Consider the following 16,318-nt stretch of genomic DNA (forward strand, 5'->3'; position numbering starts at 1 on the left):
TCTGTCTCCAAAACAAATTCTTAATTGACCTATTTTGTTTATAATCTAGTTTGTTTCCTTTCCTTCCCTCCCTCCCTCCCTCCCTCCCTCCCCCCTACCTCCTTTGGTTTCTTCAGACAGGGTTTCACCGTGTGCCCCTGGCTGTGTGAGAACTTACTGTGTAGACCAGGCTGGCCTCAAACTCACAGATCTGCATTCCTCTGCTTCCTGCGTGTTGGGCTTAAAGGTGTGCACCACCCAGTTTCGTTTGCTTCTCTTAAACTGTTTCCATCTGTCTGTTTGGTGTTTCCTTCTCTCACCTATGACAGTGGGTTTATTCTCAAGCACTGTCCAGGACCTAGGGAAAGAACTAATACTAGGAGAAGAGGGCTGGGTAGTGAGCCGCCTCAGCAGGTAAAGGTGCTTGCCACAGAGCCTAAGACCCGACATGGGGGAAAGACAGAACCAACTCCTACAGGCTGTTCTCTGACTCCCATCAGAGTGCTCTCAAGTGCACACAGACAGATACACAAAATGAAATGTAATGCAAAACATGTTTTTAAAGAGCTCAGTAGTGGAGCTTTTGCCTAGCATGTGCAAGGGGTCCCATCCCCAGCACCATAAAAACAATTAATAATAATAATAATAATAATAATAATAATAATAATAATAATAATAATAGAGTGTCTGTTCCACCTGAAGCTCTGGAGAGATAAATGATGTCATTCTTTAGTTAGAAATACAGCCAGGCAGTGATGGCGCATGCCTTTAATCCCAGCACTCGGGAGGCAGAGGCAGGCGGATCACTGTGAGTTTGAGGCCAGCCTGGTCTACAAAGTGAGTCCAGGACAGCCAAGGCTACACAGAGAAACCCTGTCTCGGGGAGAAAAAAAAAGAAAACAGCAAACCAGAAATACAAAAGCCACTGGGTGTGATGGTACATGCTTTTAATCCCAGCACTTGGGGAAGCAGGCACAAACACATTGCTGTGAGTTCGAGGCCAGCTTGGTCTACAAAGGGAGTCTAGGACAGCCAGGGCTACACAGAGAAACCCTATCTTGAAAAACCGAAAACAAACAAACAAAAAAAAAAAAAGAAAGAAAGAAAGAAAGAAAAGAAAAAAGAAATACAGAAGCCAGGCCTAGGGGTGTCACTCAGAGCATTACCTACCATGCCTAAGACCCTGGCTTCCATCCCCAGCACCTCAAAGAAAAATAAAACAATAACAACAAACTAGTTTTAACAATATTTAAATTTGGGCCTGGGCATAGCAGCTCACACCTTTAGCTGCAGGCTGATGGTTGTGCGTTTGAGGCTAGCCTGATCTACATAGTGAGTTCTAGGACTGCCAGGTTTACATAGTGAGACTCTGTCTCCAAAACAAATTTTTAATTGACTTATTTTGTTTATAATCTAATTTGTTTCTTTCCTTCCCTCCCTTTCCCTCCCTCCCTCCCTTCTACCTCTCCCTACCCAAGAAATGTGATTTACAAAGCAAATCAGGGTGCCTCTAGGAAGACCCCTGGTTTCCTGCCTTGTCAGACACTGAGCTTGGCTTCCAGTGAGTGGGAGATGAACCACATTTGTCCTCATATTGACCTGAAAAAAACAAAGGGAAATTAACAAGAAGCAAAAGTATAATCTCCAAACAATATCCCAATCTTAAACTTCCATCGTATTTCATTTAGCCCAAATTGTTGAAACACTTTGGCCAAATTTGCCTGATATACATCATGCAGGCTGTATTGGTTAAGGCTGAAAGTGCAGCCCAAGTGGCAGAGTACCAGCCTAGGATGCTCCAGCCCCGGCCTAGGATGCTCCAGCCCCTGGCCTAGGATGCTCCAGCCCCTGGCCTAGGATGCTCCAGCCCCTGGCCTAGGATGCTCCAGCCCCTGGCCTAGGATGCTCCAGCCCCTGGCCTAGGATGCTCCAGCCCCGGCCTAGGATGCTCCAGCCCCGGCCTAGGATGCTCCAGCCCCTGGCCTAGGATGCTCCAGCCCCGGCCTAGGATGCTCCAGCCCCGGCCTAGGATGCTCCAGCCCCTGGCCTAGGATGCTCCAGCCCCTGGCCTAGGATGCTCCAGCCCCTGGCCTAGGATGCTCCAGCCCCGGCCTAGGATGCTCCAGCCCCGGCCTAGGATGCTCCAGCCCCTGGCCTAGGATGCTCCAGCCCCGGCCTAGGATGCTCCAGCCCCGGCCTAGGATGCTCCAGCCCCTGGCCTAGGATGCTCCAGCCCCTGGCCTAGGATGCTCCAGCCCCTGGCCTAGGATGCTCCAGCCCCTGGCCTAGGATGCTCCAGCCCCTGGCCTAGGATGCTCCAGCCCCTGGCCTAGGATGCTCCAGCCCCGGCCTAGGATGCTCCAGCCCCTGGCCTAGGATGCTCCAGCCCTGGCCTAGGATGCTCCAGCCCCTGGCCTAGGATGTTCCAGCCCCAGCACCAGAAAGTAAATTACTAGTTGGAGGGCAGATGGTGTAGCTCTGTGGTAAAATGTATCTGACTATGAGTTCCATCAACACACAATGTGGGTGTGCATGTGCTCACGCTTGCAGGACACCAACAAAACTTTCTTTTTAATTGGCTAATGCATTGTTGTGGTAATTTGTTTGAAAAACTTACACTCCCACAAATTGGAAAGGGTTTGTGTGTGTGTGTGTGTGTGTGTGTGTGTGGTGTTTTCTTTCTTTCTTTTTTTTTTTTTAATTTATTTATTACATATACAGCGTTCTGCCTGCATACCAGAAGAGGGCACCAGATCTAATTTATAGATGGCTGTGAGCCACCATGTAGTTGCTGGGAATTGAACTCAGGACCTCTGGAAAAGAAGACAGTGCTCTTAACCTCTGAGCCATCTCTCCACACGTTTTTCTGTGTTGCCCTGGCTGTCCTAGAACTCGCTCTCTAGACCAGGCTGGCCTCGAACTCACAGAGATCCACCTGCCTCTGCCTCTCATGCTGGGCTTAAAGGTGTGTGCCACCACTGCCCAGCCTGGAAAAGTTGCATTTTCAAACATGAAAAGCCTTCCACTGTACTCAGGTTTAGCAACACATTGGAGGGACACACACCGGTGAGCGCTAAACTCCCAGGGCATGACGGTCACAGCGTCATTTCTAGGAACTGATGTAGAAGAGAGCCAAAGTCTGGCCACATCCCAGCTGTCACCCCAGTCAGCGGCTTCAGGAGCAGTTGCTCATCTTTTAGGTTACGTTCTGCTCATTGATAACTACCCTTCTTTTTTTTGTTGTTTTTGTTTATGTTTTGTTTTGTTTGTCTTATTTTGTTTTGTTTTTCGATACAGGGTTTCTCTGTATAGCCTGGACTGTCCTAGACTCGCTTTTGTAGACCAGGCCTTGAACTCACAGCCTGCCTCTGCCTCCCGAGTGCTGGGATTAAAGATGTGTGCCCACCATGCCTGGCTGATCTAAGCTTCTTATACACGCCTTCCCAGCCATGCCTGACTGACTAGTAACCTTCAGGACACACTGTGGGCATTTTATGCTGGCAGGCTGGGACAACAGACACCCCCAACCATGATTGGAGAGTGTTTTTGTTCTTGTTTTCCTTAAAAAAACAAAAAACAAAAAACAAAACAAAACAAAAAAACAAATACACCTACACAGAAACATGTAATAATAAGTTTTGAAAAAGCATAAACAAGAAATAGAAGGTATAGGCCTAGTGGTTGTCCTGGGCAGAATGGGCGGTAGTTGAGAGTGGGGACTCTTCCAAGGACTTTTTTGAGGTGTGCTGGACAGGCGCGTAGGAGCAGTGGAGGCCTGGAATAGAGAGAGGTGAGGAAGTGCAGGAGACGCTCAGAGGTAGCTGCCCAGGGGCCTGCTGGGAAGGCACTGTTCCCTGCGCTGGCCCCTGCCTGCCGTGTGGGTGGCCTGTGCCTGTGTTCAGCTTCTTGCCTCTGTGGCCTTAGAAAGCACTAGGGGCTGGGCTGCTGCTTTTGAGTGAAACACCGGTGTAAGCACAGTGGTGAAAGACACTGCAGCCCAAGGACTCAGACAAACATAGTCAGAAGAGCATTTCCGGCCGGGTTGTTTTTCAGTCACCGGTTTTCGGTTGAATCGTGTTTTCCTTCCTGCAGTCTTTAGCGGAGACTGCTACTGTGACTCCTCAGCAGCGCTCTGCTTCTAGAGACCTCCATCTGTCTGGGATGGAGTAGAAGTGAAAAAGAAAAAAAATTCCCCCGTACAGAAAGGGGTGCAGCTTAAGTTTGTCTCCAATGAATCTTCTAAGTGTTTCTTTTCCTTTGCTTGGAAAATAGAAGGCATGTTGGAGTTACTCTTAAATTATACCTCGTAACTTCAAGTCAGTATATTTATTTTTATTTTTTTATTTCATGTTTGGTAGTAAGCACTTTTGCCTTCTGAACCATCTCAGCGGCCTGGTATTTTTAAATATTGCTACAAATGGTGCTACAAATTAAACCCAGAACCTGATGCATGTTAAGAAAGTGCTCTGCCACCAAACTGTAGCCTGACCCATGCATGGTCTTTTAGATGCCTAAGAGAAAGGACAATTGCCCCCGAGGATCTGGATCTTTCTTATACTCCTCCTGGGGCTGAGGTCCAGCAAGGTCAGTAGGCTGCTTGCCTAGCATGCATGAGGCCCTGGGTTCCACCCCAGCACTGCTTAAAACTCAGTTACAGCGCTCACTGTGACCCCAGCACTGGGGAGGTGGAGGCCGGAGGATCAGGACCCGAGAGGCCATCTGCAGCTACATACTGAGTTTAGGGCCAGCCTGAGATACATGAGGCCCTGACCCCAAGAAAGAATAATAATTAGAAACAACAATAAGAACAACAAAAATTTGTCCCAGTCTCTTAGGAACACAAACCTGAAAATACCCTAAAAGGTCCAGGCAGAGGAGGCATCGTGAGACCTGTCTTGGGGCCTCTAGTAAGTTCCAGCTGGTGGAAAGAAAACAGAGGTCTGTCCTGGATGTTCAGTTGTAAGGAGAAAGGATAGCTAGAGCCATCACAATAGTAAGTTGGTTGGAAAGATTTTGGTGGAGTTGTGAGTTTGAATTTGATGCCAAAGAAGGAGGGGGAGCGAGGGAGGGAGGAAGGGAGGGAGGGAGGGAGGGAGGGAAGGAGAGAGAGAGAGAGAGGATAATAGACTTCGAAATGGGGTGGGGGGACCATTTACAGATTAAAGAGAGAACTTTTATTTCCACTTTACATCTGGAAAAAACAATGGTTTCTTTTTGAACAACTTCCCAAGGTCACATGGCCAGCTGGGCTTGGATCCGGCACACCCCAGGGTCACATACGCTGTTCTGTGTTATCTGCAGCCACAGGTTGACTTTGCCTGTTGTGACCAGGTCCCCACCCAGCCATGACCTGGTCTATCTTTAGTCTATACATGGCCACATTTGCCTTATGACCATTACTCGCCAGGGTGAACTGTCACAGGGTGAAAGGGGACTTTAGGTACACCTGCTGTTGACACTGGGAAAGCCTGGGCAGGAACCAGGACAGGTCTCCACACTAACGGACAAGAGCCTAGAGCTGCAGAGAGTGACTGGGAAGCTGTGAGGCTTCCAGCCCAGGCAGGGCTTTCCGTCCTCCACGGTGGGAGCTGCTGAGCCCCTGGGGAAGTTGACAGCTAGGGACCAACACAGCTGCATGAGCTGATGCCTGTCACCTTTGGTTGCAACCCTGCCACCTTTGGTTTGCACCCAGGTGTTTTGTGTATTCCTTTGTTATTCTTTCGTGTTCAGCAACCAGCTAAGCACCTCAGGTGTACCAGGTTGCCCTGTGGGCACACGCAGTAGGGAGCAACGGAGAGCATGCCTTCTCTCAGGAAGCCATGGCAGGCCTTTGAAGAGAGGAAGGAGGACAAGTTCTGTAGTGAAAGGAGATCTGTCTTTATGCCTAGAAATAGAGATTTGTAGGGCTGGGGGGTGTGGCTTACCTAGCAGGCACGAAGCTTTGGCTTTCCGTGTAGCATTGCATAAATCAGGTACAGTGGTGCACTCTTGCAGTCCCAACACTGTCAAGGTGGAACTGAGAGCATCAGAAATTCCAGGTCATCATCCATTACACACAGCGTTCCAGGCCCGCCTGGGCTGCATGAGATGGCACCTAAAGGAAAAAACTAAAATAAAGCTGGATAGTGGTGGCACACGCCGTTAATCCCAGAACTCAGGTTGCAAAGGCAGGTGGATCTCTGTGAGTTTGAGGCCAGCCTGGTGTACAAAGAGAGTTCCAGGAGAGCCAAGATTACACAGAGAAACCCTGTCTCGAAAAACAAGAAAGAAAGAAAGAAAGAAAGAAAGAAAGAAAGAAAGAAAGAAAGAAAGAAAGAACTAAAAGAAACAAAATGGAATGAAGGAAAGAAGAAAGAAATTATACATATTCTATTGGGATTTTTAATTTTGTTTGGAGAGATCCCACCTTGGCCAGAGAGGGTACTTTTTATCCTCACTCTCCTATGCCCAAAGATCCTGAAAGCCTGAGCTGGTCACCCCTTTCTTGGGCTTTCTCGTCCCCAGTGTAAAATTTGGTTCATTATATTTTTCCTATCTGAAGGAGGAAAAGTAACTTCTTGAGGAGCATTCCTGTTCTGGAGGGTTCTGAGTCTGCTGAAAAAACAAAAGCCATCCCAGAAGATTGGCATGTGTGGGGGTGAGTAGGGGGGGCGGGTTACATGGGTGTGCACGTGTGTGTGAAGGGTGGCTGTCTGGTGTCTTCCTCAGTCGCCCTTTGTCTCGTATTCTGAGGCAGAGTCTCTCATCAAACCTGGAACTCCAGGGGTGCCTGGGGTGCCCCCCACCCATCTCCATCTGCCCAGTGCTAGGATTACAGACACACCAGTGCACCCAGTGCTGGGGGATCCAAACTCGGGTCCTAATGCTCACATGACAAACGTTCTAGACCACTTCCCCCAGCCTCAGCCCCGACATTTAAGAGGACTGAGGTGTCACTGGCGTTCTATGCAGGGGTTTGTGTTGTTTCTCATTCCATGCAGCCCTCAACCCCTTTCGCTTTCAGAACACTTGTGCCCGTCCTCTCAGTCTTCCTGTCTGGGATTGAGAGCATGGAGGGACAGAAAGATAGGGTACTGACAGTAGCCAGGTCACCTGTGCTGTGCCCCCGAACTGTCCTCTGAGAGACCTGTCCTCATGGTTTCCTCATCTGCACATAGGAATGAAATAATTCGTGGTGAGGGTGCAGCAAGGCTGCCTGTGGCTACACAACCAGCGAGTCATGTGGCTTAGGGTGCAGCTTCAGGGGTGCTTGTGCTGCAGGGAGGAAAATGTTAAGCCCCAGAGGCCACGTGACTCAGCCAGGCTGAGGTAAGTCCACGCTGGTCAGTCTGGCTTGTGCTCTCACTCCTGGGTTCACTGTGGCTTCTAGGGGAAATGGTTATATAAACAGTTCTGTCTGGTAGCTGCCATTTCTAGGTTTTGCAAGGGAAACCTTCCTTAGCACACAGCAGCCTTAAGTCTAGGTGTGCAGAGCCCCTCTGGGCCAGGCAAACGGCAGCAAAGGACAGGAGCGTGCCACCCTCTTCGTTCTGTAACTGTAATGGGGAGCTGGGGGTGAGGCATGTCCCTGCTGTATTCTGTCCCTTAACTGCTGTAGCCAAGTCCTGCCAACCTCCTTGGGGCACCACAGAATCTTCCTGTAGCCTGGAAGGAGAGTAGACAGGCCTTGTCACCTGTGATCAGGTGTGGACGGAGGCACGCATTCCCTAAAGCGTCACCCCATAGGTCTTTTGCTCTCTGGAGCAGGACGATCAGGTACTCTCTCCAGCCATCCTGGTCCCCTGGTTGCCTTAGGACTCTTCCTATTGGTCTTAGCTGCAGAACAGTGGTGGCTTTTGCTGCTGTTGGAGTCTATATCAGGACTGCCCAGGAGGTTTTGCCTGTGTGTGTGTGCGTGCGTGCACACGAGGGAGCAGTGTGGGGGGAGGGGAGCATGCACAGCTGCACTGTGCATTTTGTGCTAGAAGTGTCACACAGCAGGAAAACCCACACACAGAAAAGCCTGTGTTTGAGACTGGGATCTGCTCCTAAGTGCATGCCGGTATGTTTGGGAAATGAGCCTTTCAACTCTCAGTTTCTAGATCTGTAAAATGGGAGCAAAAATAACCACCTGCTTTATGGTATGGTTTGAACAAAACAGACTGGTGCAAACCACAGATCACATGCCTATATGCAGGGGGGCTATTAAAAAAGAAACAAACGAACGAACCCTCTAGCAGTTTCTAAGGAGAAACAGCCTGTAGGCATGACCAAGCCCAACCTCCTGAAGGCTGCACGTCTAACATAGTTCAGCTTCTAAACACAAAGAACCAAAGGTGTGCGTGTGTATGTGTGTGTGTGCGCGCGCGCGCGCGCGCGTGCGCGCGCATGTGCCCTTTGCACGTGTGTGCCACTGTGAGCATGTGAAGGTCAGAGGACAGCTTTCAGAAGTCGGTTCTCTCATTCCATCGGGTGGATCCTGGGAATTGAACTCAGGCCCTCAGGGTTGGCAGCTTCTTTTCAGGGATGAGGGTTGGAGGCAGGGTTTCTCTGTGTAGCCTTGGCTGTCCTGGACTCTCTTTGTAGACCAGGCTGACCTCGAACTCACAGAAATCCGCCTGCCTCTGCCTCCTAAGTGCTGGGAGTACAGCCATGTGCCACCATGCCCAGCTAGGTTACCCACTCCCCCCCTACCCCCAGCCCTCTTGGCTGTTCTCTGCCACATTCTTGTTGCTAGGCAGGGCAATGGGGTTGGCTGAAGGGGATGCCACATTGTTCATCTCCTAGCCTCTCTTCTGTGTAGTTCAGTGTCCTTGAGAGCGAACATAGTTATGCAGTTAGACTGACTGAAATGGGGCTGGAGAGGCAGCTTGGCAGGTAGGGGTGCTTGCTGAGCAAGCATGCAAGTCCTGAGTTCAGGTCCCCGGGACCAATGTAATAAAGCGAGGTATGGCTGGGCACGCCTCTGTAAACTCAGTGCTGGGAGGGATGGAGGCAGGAGACTCACTGGAGCTTGGTGGCTGCCAGCTCCCTCCACGTTCATTAAGAGACCCTGTCTCAAAGGAATAAGGCGGAGAATAGTAATGCAAGGCATCCGATGTCCTCCCTATAGTCACTTCCAGGTACCAGCACACCCACGGGCCCATACACCACCTTTACACTCATGTTGAAGATTTATAATATGAAAGGTTTTGCATATTTATTCCTTTTGATTCACATAAGGTCTAGGTGAGGAAAAAACAAAAAAACAAAAAACAAAAACAGATTGCAGTAGTCCCCGAGGCAGCCCTGTTGCCTGGTAGCACACCTGAGCTCATGAGGCCCCTAACAGAGCCTACCCTGGCCTCTGCCCTGTCCCCTGGACATGACAGTGGTTGAAATGACTGTCAAGGAGCAGGGGCCCTGGTTGATCCCTTTTCTAGAGTGAGCCGTGCATCACAACTTTAGAAAATCTGCCCTGGTTTAGACTACGCCAGGGAACACTGCTGGCTCTTCTTCCTTTGGTGGCCATTTTAGGGTCTGGAGGACAGTGGCTTCTTCCTTGAGTGCCTTTTGCAGTGTTCTCCTGGGACTGGCTCTCCATCCTTTTTGGTTTTTTGACACAGGGTTTCTGTGCGTAGCCTTGGCTGTCCTGGCCTCGCTTTGTAGACCAGGCTGGCCCCGTCTGCCTCTGTCTCTTAGAGTGCTGGGATTGACAGGCAGGCATGCACCCCCGTGCCCAGCTTGGCTGTCCATTCTCGAGAGTAAGAGATCGATTCTGAGAGCTTGCTCAGGCTCCTGGCAGAATTGTGGAGGAACACATGGCGAGGTGACATATTTCACCCACATGCAGGTGGCCAAGCTGGAGGCTGCCGTAGCTGCCGTGTATGTGTGCTGTCTAGCTTGAGCATAGCCAGTCAGCACCCACCTGCCCTCCAGCTGTGCTGCCCTACTGCAGCTGGTCCCTTCCTCCAAGTCTTAGACTCACCTGCCTTTGGGCGAGCTTAGCAAGTGGTCTTTGAGCCAGCCAATTTGCCAACAAGGTAAATCAGAGGCCATTGTCTCCCTAAGCTACAGTCTCACAGGACAGGAAATACAGGTCTACTTTACTGGGGCCCTTGACACCTAAACATGAACATGCCCCACTCCACGAGTTCCTACTGTGTGCCTTGGGTGATTCCCCATGCAAGCTGCGGTTGGGCAGCCTGCAGCCTAGATGGCCAGTGGCGGCCAGCAAGAGAGCCCCAGAGCTCAGGAGGCATGCAGGCTGCCAGCAGGGCCCGGTTGGCTGTGCTGTGGTTAATAGTAGCAGCTTCCATGACAACCCCGAGATAAACACCTGTGATCAAGCAAAGGTTGTCACAAGATTAGGTGTCTGGGCAGGGTGGGGCCTGGACTGTGATTCGCACACCCTTAAATGACCTGTATTTTTTTTTTCTATGTGGCTATTCGACAGGCATAATTTGTTTGTTAACCAGATAATGTAGCAAGGACTCAAAAGTGGCCCCACTGGGCAGGTGCCTTAGAGGAAAGCAGGTGCCCTGAGCTTTCTGTGAGTAAAATGCTAGGGTGGATTCTGACGGGAGGGGTGTTTGGGAGCTGCTTGCCCAGCCCAGTCACCCCAGGGACCCAAAGCCTCTGCTGCCAGCGCTGGTTTGCAGCTGTGCTGTGATCACCTCCAGGTCTCTTTGCAACAAGTGGCTCCAACACCTTCCTGCCCTAAAGCAAATCATGTGACTTAAAAGAAATAAACCTGACCTCAATTACCAGGTGCAAATGTCAGTCACTGGAGTCACCAGAGGCCATCCTATGAGCCTCTGCTTGTCAGCTATCAAGAGTACACTGTTCAAGGTGTGCCACAGCCCGTCTGCCTCTCCATTTATGATTTCCAGTAAACCAGAGCGCTTCAAGGAAGGGCCAGGGCAAGTGAGAGGTTCCAGACCAGGCCCTACACTGAGCTGGCACAGCAATTTCTGCAGAGGCCCAAGAGGCAAGAGCAGGGACCCATTCCTAACAGAAAGATTAGCCCTCTCTAGGACATGGCTGAGAGCCAGCTTGTCTGGACAGCTTTGGAGGGACAGGCAGTTCTAACCAGGCAGCTTATGTGCACACGCAGGGTGGGGAGGCCAGAAAAGGAAGACGTGGGTCATGTACATCAGTTGCTGGGCTTACCGCTGGTTGCCGGGGCAGCTCAGAGCTCTGGGCACATCTGTCTGCCATTCTGGGCAGCAGCAGCTTCCGCTCTTACAGAAAGCTGGGGAAGCATTCGCAGCAGACACCTGTGCTGGGTTTCCTCTGCATCTGACCAGTATGGGAAAGATCTAGGAACCTGCAGGCAGGCAGTATGTCCTGCCTGAGAAGGGACCCGGGGTTCTCCTTCCTACCCTCTGATACTAGGATGGAGGGGGCTCTCTAGCCCCTTCTGGGTTTCTTTGAAGCACCTAACAGAGAAGCAGCAAACATAGAAAATGTGTATCAAATGAAATTAGCCTGAAGTTTTATTTTGTTTTTAGCATTTAGTGCTGTTCAAAAGTTGAAACGCACTGATATGTCTAGGGGGGGTGGGGTGGGGACTGAGGACCTGGCAGGGTGGTCCAGGGACAGGCTCTCCAAAGGATACCGGAAAGAGAAGATGCATAGTGACCTGTGCACTCAGTCCCCTGTCCTGTCTGATGTAAGGGCAGGAAAACTAGCGTGACTGGAAGAAAGGGACTTGGATGGGGTAGGTGACCCTTCTTTTCCTGTCTTCTTCTCTTAGGAAGAGACATTCAGTATGTAGGCGCATTAACTAGAAAACAGCAGAAAACACTATGGTGAGCCTTTGGGAGGAGACCCCAAGAGGCTAATGTCAGAAAGGCTTTCTGATCTCGCTGTGGGCTCTGGGGGAAAATGATGTGTGAGCCATGTTGAGGGATGGGGTGAGGTGATGCCTGAGCCATGTTGAGGCATGAGGTGTGGTTAGTCTGAGAAAGAGAGCAAGTCTGCTCCAGGCAGGGAGAAGGTGGAGGCTGGGTAAACAGGTATGGGAGGTCTTTCTTGAGATGGACAGCTGCTGGGGACAGTCACAAAGGCCTCAAACGCTCTGGCGCCTCAGCCAGACACCCAAGAATAGCTTGTAGAGTTGAGACAGATTACTGAGGTGCCAAATCAACAGCAATCGAAGTCTGGAGAACAGGATGCTGCTTATGAACTGTGCCTCAGACCACTCTCCAGGGACTGCTTCCTTCCTGGGAGCCAGCCTCTGGGAGGACCAGTCCCTTCCAGTAGCCTCTTGTCAGGTCAGAATAGAGGCGAACCTCAGCCAGGCATCAGGATGTGCGTGAGCAAATTCTCAGACATCCAGGAGGCGCACCAGCCGCTTAGTGGGCTTCACATTTAGGCCAAGAAGACTTGTTCACCACATCCCTCTCAGATACATCACTGGATTGTAAAATTATAAAGGAGGTGTCATCACATCTCAGTAAATATATGTTTGGACTTAAAAAAAAAAACAAGATAATTGTGTACGTTACCTAAACCTGCTGGGAACTCTAGTGGTCTCCATCCTTTCTTCTTACTTGCTCCCCACTTTGTGCTTCCCCCATCTCATCCCCAGTCTCAGTCTCTGGTTATCTTTTTAATGCACATGAACTGCTCATTAGCAACACTCCAGTAAACATGATGACAGACACTCGATTACTTTAAGAACTGCTATCATCTGTGTGATCTGTTGACAACCAGAAAAAAAAAATGTAGTGTGAAGTTCTAGTCCTTTGTAAGCTGCTGTTACAAACTGTTTAGGATAATTTAAAAATGCCATTTAGTATTCAGTCAATAGAAATTAAGGTCACGTTTGGTCACTAGTTTAGTTAATCACAGAAATAAGATGTAAACAAACAACATTTTCCTATTCGGATATACGATAGATAGTTGGTCTTCAAAAACCTCAGATATCTACAGAATATGGCATTTAAAGGTGTTTTATTAATAAAAGGCTTTTTTTTTTTTTACAGTGAGACACGTCAGCTCCTGGCAGTACCCCCATTCTACTTCAAAGAAGATGAAGGGCATCAAAGGACCTCCATATGGAGTTTGCTTCAGTTGTGGCAAGTTAGCCACTGGACAAGAAACTGTCCTTGCCTTGACTGTAGGCAGCATGCTATCCAAACTGGACTATCCGGACTCAGGGAAGTTGACTGCCAACCTTTGACAAGACAAGGTAAGCAATCCTTCATAATTCCTGATTCACAGAAAAGTCTGCCATATACTAGACCAGAAGGCCACAGGTGATGCCCCAACATGGCTGAGGAATATTGGGTGACTATCCAGGCAGCCAGCTGTAGGCACAAGGTTACATTTCTATAGTTTTGGAAGCTGCTTGCTTTGCACTTCCTGTCTACTCAGATAATACGTATCCTTCTCAGGTCCCTGATGGGGTTGAAGACTAGATGGTTATAGTATCACATAAAAACTTAAGTTGTAAAGGATCTAAGAAAGTGTTTTAGGGTCTAAGATGTTTTTTAAGGATGGTAAATACAAGTTATGAAGGTTGAAGGACATGAAAGTTTAAGTTGTAAGGTGTTTTAAGGTTGGTAAATGAAGGTTAGAGAGTCTGAGGAGGTGTTTTATGAAGGTTGGAAGAAGTTGTAAACAGGCGTTTTAAGGTTGGTGGTTGCAAGTTGTGAAAGTTAGAGGCTTTGGATGAATAAGAAAAGTGATTTAGGCACAGAACTTTGGACTCACCAAGATAGATCGATACTGCAACACTTTCTCCAAGACTGCCGAATACAAATGGACTGGACATTATTATGTAATTCTAACGTGATAGTTTTTATAATTGTTCTTATTGTATATAGTTTATTATTGTTAAGAGAAAGAGCCTCTCATTGGACTAAAAGGGGGAGATGTTGGTGATGATTTGTGCACTGTGCATTCAGATGTTGATTTTTGTACCCTGAGATCTGGTTGCAGTCTGGACATGGGCATTGTCACTTCTGTGAAGAATCTCCTGTCTCAGTGTTGTGTAAAACTTGTTCTCCAGTCACCTGTGGTTGGTTAATAGAGAATCTGAACAGCCAATAGCTGGGCAGAAGAGTTAAGGCTGGAGTTCTGGTCCCAGGGAGGGGGGCAGGTCCCAGGTGGAAGAGGAGGAAGGAGGGGGAGAGAAAAAAGTCACCGTGAGTAAGTCGAAATGAGGACAAAGATGAAGCAGGAGTGGCGATGGCAAGACTAAATGGCAGGTAAAAGGCTATGTGGATGGGAAATAGTCCAGACTAGCATAGATAGATTAGATGAGTTTTTGTTTTTCTGGGCTTTTGGTTTGGTTTGGTTTTTGGTTTTAGAGACAAGGTTTCTCCCTGTAGCCTTTGCTGTCCTGGACTCACTTTGTAGACCAGGCTGGCGAACTCACAGAGATCCGCCTGCCTCCTGTGTGCTGGGATTAAAGGCATGCACCATCACGCCCAGCTATGTTGTTGTTGTTGTTTGTTTGTTTGTTTGTTTGTTTTGACACAGGGTTTCTCTGTATAGCCTTGGCTATCCTGGAGCTTGCTCTGTGGTAGACCAGGCTGGTCTCAAACTCAGAGATCCACCTGCCTCTGCCTCCCAGGTTCTGGGATTAAAGGTGTGTGCCACCACTGCTCAATAATAAATGTGATTTTTTTATATGTATAAAAGCGTTTATTCCCCTTGGTCTTCACCCAGTTACTGAATCTTCCCTTTGGAGCCCATAGGTCCTGCCAGGCACCTCTTCCAGTAGCTCCCTCACCCCTGCCTTCCTCCACACCATCACTGAGCTACAGGTCATAACTACTCCCCACTGTTGCTCTCCCCTCAGGGGTTTCACACTCCAGGGCTGCCATTAGCCCCTCCCACACTCCCACAAGCCAGTTCCACTTGAGTGTGCCACCTGTGTCCTACCACCTGACTTTATATGAGGTAAGGACTCTATCAACCCCATTGGAAGACAGCAAAGCTGAAGCTCAGAGAAGTTTAAGAGCCTGTGTGAGGGAGGGCACATTGGCTGGCCAATAGCAGAGCAGGTCTCCATTTCAGCTGTTGCAAACTGTGTGCGTCTTGTCGTGGGGTTGGATTGCTTCCCACACAGTAGAATTCACCTCCCCTAGACTCTGTGGTACCTGTTTATTCTGCTCTTTTGTTTCTTAGCCACAACCATTAAAGTATGAGAATTCTAAGTGAGTGTAAAGGAGAAGGGCCTCCTGGTAAATAGTGAGATGTCACTGATGGCTGGTGAAGATGCAGAAAGTGCACAAAGCCTGTTACACTAGGCTGGTGTGAACTTGCGTGTCCCAAGCTTGCTATGTCCTCACTCTGTCCTTTGCTCTGAAGGGCACACCCAGACATCATAGCCCCTACCCCAGTGTGGGGGGAGAGGGTTGTAGTAAAGTTCACAGTCTGCCAAAGAGGTAACCTGGGTTGCCTAGTGTTATCCCCCACTTCTCAGTGCCGGCCTTACACTTGACTGTAGCTAAAAGACAGAGACATGGTACAGCACTGGTCCTCAGTGGCTGGCTTCCATGACCCTGGGCGGCACCCTAGGGCAACCCTGAAACTGCTGATTCAGTTTGCATGAGGATATTGCTTCTTATTTTAAGGAACTTTCAAAAACACCTAAAATTCAATTGTAAACGCAATTTAGCAGTGGAGAATCCTTGGGTGTGGAGTTTCCCAGCACTTTAGGTCACTTGGGGTTAGAGACTATGAGGACAGTGGTCAGAAAGTCGCTGTTGGGACCCTGAGCTACCCAGTAGGCCAGAAGACCTTTGAAAGTTTAAAGATATAGTTTTAAATCTGAAACCTTGGAATTCTGCTCGTGAGCAGTTGTCCCCTCCTGTTTTATCTCACCCTTCCAGAGGAGACCACTAAAAGTTGACAGTTTTCAAATTGTCTCATCTTGCCTGGTGGCGGAGGCTCATGCTTTGATCCCAGCACTCAGGAGTTGAAGGCAGGGGAATCTCTGTGAGTTCCAGGCTAGAGTGAGTTCTAAGACAGCCAGGGCTATACAGAGGAACCCTGTCTCGGGGTAGGGGAGAGGAGGACAGAAAGAAAGAAAGAAAGAGAGAGAAAGAAAGAAAGAAAGAGAAGGAAAGAAGTCTTTTCATTTTAAAATCTTTTAAAAGTAATTTTTATGTATTTGGGGTGTGTACAAATGCTACATCTAGTGTGTGGAGATCAGAGGAGAACTAGCAGGCGTCTCCTTCCACCATGTGTGGTTTGGGGATCAGACCCATGTACAGGGATTTTAATCCAGCAACATGGCTGTTCTGATGATAATCCAAAAACCCTCTAGCTCCATGTGATCCTGCTGGTACCCATAGTACACACATCTTTAATCCCAAACAGGGAAAGTAAGGTTAGTTTGTAGACGGAAGCCGCCAACTTT

At 49.0% G+C, this 16,318-nt stretch overlaps 1 pseudogene across 1 annotated transcript in view; it reads left to right on the forward strand.

The window, feature by feature from the left end:
• LOC311586807 (heterogeneous nuclear ribonucleoprotein A1-like) overlaps positions 1 to 16,318 on the forward strand; it is a 117,573-nt pseudogene that overhangs the window by 11,285 nt on the left and 89,970 nt on the right. The window contains exon 2 of the transcript XR_014783576.1: positions 12,930 to 13,135. The product of XR_014783576.1 is annotated as a heterogeneous nuclear ribonucleoprotein A1-like (transcript). The remainder of the gene's footprint in view (positions 1 to 12,929; positions 13,136 to 16,318) is intronic.

This window comes from Acomys minous, assembly GCF_964271855.1.
Source record: "Acomys minous genome assembly, chromosome: 16".
NCBI classification, from domain to species: domain Eukaryota; kingdom Metazoa; phylum Chordata; class Mammalia; order Rodentia; family Muridae; genus Acomys; species Acomys minous.